The 3,019-nt window shown below is 38.8% G+C and overlaps 1 protein-coding gene across 1 annotated transcript in view; it reads right to left on the minus strand.

Moving 5' to 3' along the window:
* The window catches only part of RNF144A (ring finger protein 144A), a 25,510-nt gene that overhangs the window by 21,636 nt on the left and 855 nt on the right, over positions 1–3,019 (minus strand). The gene's annotated exons all lie outside the window — the stretch shown is intronic.

Below are 3,019 nucleotides of genomic sequence, written 5' to 3' on the forward strand. Positions count from 1 at the left end.
CTTCCAAGCCCTACCACTCTGTCAATCTGTGAAAAGTGCTCCCTCCCTATCTACCCTAATCCCAAATAAAAGGAAAGGCTAAGTAATAACTGAAAAATTTCAGTGCAGTAACTAACATGAAACAATTAAACAAAATGTGATGCTCTGTTTCCTTTATTTCCTACGGTTGGAAAGGGAGAGTAAGTGCCATAAGGAAAGCTTTCTGAAGAGAACATGCAAAATCAATTACTCCTCCTGGGATAAGCAGCTACTAAGTGACTATCTTGAGATTTACAGCTAGCTACTAGTTATCTCTCTGTGCTATTTAAGTAGGAAAAGGTGATTTAATAAAAAGCAATACATGTAAGCATTTTGGTCCAAAATCTGAAAAGCAGGTTCAAGATTGGTCTGTTTCTGACATGATTCCAGAAGGAAAGAGATACTAGTTTGCCCCTTGACAATACTCGGAAAAGCAACCAAACAAAAAGCCAGCATCAGATAGCTTGTTTTCCTTTCTACTCTGTAGACTTTTGTTCCTCTGGTACCCTTGAGCAATCCAATGGATACATTCCTAATGGAGGAGATATACAAAACTTGAAAGCACTCACAGCATTGCGTGCTCATTAACAATCATAACGATCAAAACCACAATGGAGTATTGTACTAACAGCCACAACTGGCAAAATAATACGATGGGAAATTGTAGCATCTATGCCTTATCGGCAGAGGAGGGGCAGTCTGCTCTATTCAATCCCTGCACAGCTCTGCCAGAGAGCAAAAGGAAACAGTGTTCCCATTTTAGCTTTCTGAATAGCAATGTTGTGTAAGTGTGGAGAAGAGACAATCCTTCATGAGATCTTTACCAGAGCACTTCTATGGCTATAAAGAGTGAAGACTTGCAGACAGAAATATTATAAGATTGAGAAATCTGCACATTGATCTAAATTCTGCCTACATACTAGTAGCACTGCACTTGAAAGATCTCTTTGTAATACATACTCACACTTTCTCAGCTTGCTGCACTTTAGACAGAAGGGGTAGAGCTAGGAGCAAGAGCTGAAGCAAAAATGTTTTTTCACACTTGCAAGAGACATCCCTTTTATCGTTTTTGCTCATATCACTGCAGAGGCCATCAGTTACCTCAATCAGTTCCATAAAAGCAAGAAGCCAGAACAAAGTTATATACTAGTCCATGACAAACAAAACAGATGGTCAAATATTTCTCCAGTTGCATTGCCACTTACCCTAGATCTACTGTAGATAGACTCCATCCAAAGCCTTGAGTGAAAAGGATGGTTTTTTCCCCTGTTGGTTTTCAGTAACTTTAATTTGGCTGTTTACAAAACACAGTTCATGTTGAGGACTGCCAGGATTAATTCCAGAAACACCAAGTTTCTAGAAACCATCACTGGAGGAAAATCAGTGGTAGAATCAGTGCATAGTTGTCACACTCTTCCTTAACCATTGTCAATGGGCTAAACAGTCTTGCCTGACTCAGTACAGGAGTATTTTCTTAGGCAATTAATTAATCTGCATGCTGTCATAGAATCACAGAATGGTTTGGGTTGGAAAGGACCTTAAAGACCATCTAGTTCAAACCCCCCCACCATGGGTAGGGACACCTTCCCTGGAAGTGTTCAAGGCTGGGCTAGATGAGGCTTTGAGCAACCTGGTCTAGTGAATGGGGCATCCAGAGCTTCTCTGGGCAACCTGTTCCAGTGCCTCACCACACTGTCCACAAGGTAAAGATGTAGGCCTTGGGTTTCAGTTATGATGAATTCCTGGGCTGCCATAGCTTTATAGCTACTTCCTCTTGCAATTATTGGGATTGATTCTTATTTCTTCCTCCCCTGCCATCAGAGAAAGCAAGGGTAATATTATTTCCTATCATTTCATGGGAAATCTTTAGCATAAGTGACTTTTTCCAGGCACCCAAATGTCAGTGAAGCTCATGCAAATCCCTAGGCGGACAAGGTACACTGGTTCACTTCAACAGGACAAAGCTGCATCAAGATCATCTATGCAAGATGATCAAATACTAGATGTAAAACTGAACTGTTGATTCGAGCTGAACAGAGGTCAACACAAGAATCCAATGTCACCACAGCAATTTTGCTTATATGAGGTCTTAAGAAGAGGGTATCAGCAAAAAATTACATCTTTAATAATCTCTAGCAGGTTGTAACTTTTGAAAGAGCAGTAAGTCAGTAACCATATTATACCAGTGAGATCAGCGACATTATAGCAGAGATCAGTGACAGCAGCAAACAACAGAAGGAAAAAAATCAGAGAGGAAGAGTCATATCTGGAAATGCCACTTAAATGTTGCTGAAAAATGAAATTCAAATATTCTCTGCATCCAGGCAACAGGGAGACACACAAAACTCAGCAGTAAATACCAGAACTATCCATTGTGCAGTAAAGAAGAGTTTTCATGAAGCCTATTATTCTTTTTTTCATGAAGCCTATTATTTTATATGCTTTTTCATGCCTGAGCAAACACTCTTTTCAGAGTGTGCAACAAAGCAATACTTGGTTTTTAATGGGACAGCCACAGTGTTTACATCAGATTAACGTTGATGTTTCGTGGGAGAACAGAAAGTGAGTACACAGATAAACAGGTAAAGTTGGTTGCAACAACTTGGAGTTTTTAGAATATTACACGTCTTAGAAACTAAGCTGTTTGCATTGCCTTTTTTTGCATTTTTCAGTATGCAGCAAAAACAAGCTGTCCTGTTGGCACCCCCTCTATATCTTCTCAATAACCATTAAAAAAATATATATATTTTTAAATAATGGTATTACTTCTATGAAGAAAATTAAAATATAGAAAAGACTCCTGAAAAAAATCCATGCTCTTCAACCTTAAAATACCCCAAACTTTGTTGAACAGGACTTTCAAAATAAAAAAAAAAAATCACCCAATCCCATGTCTGAACCTGTAATTTCTTAAGGGTTTATGACATGGTGTTAAAGTCTTTGATCATCATGTATCCCAGAATTATATTTTTACTGATGTTACTGTGACTTTTCCACTGCT

The sequence above is a fragment of the Eurypyga helias genome, unplaced genomic scaffold (genome assembly GCF_000690775.1).
Source record: "Eurypyga helias isolate BGI_N326 unplaced genomic scaffold, ASM69077v1 scaffold2373, whole genome shotgun sequence".
Lineage (NCBI taxonomy): Eukaryota > Metazoa > Chordata > Aves > Eurypygiformes > Eurypygidae > Eurypyga > Eurypyga helias.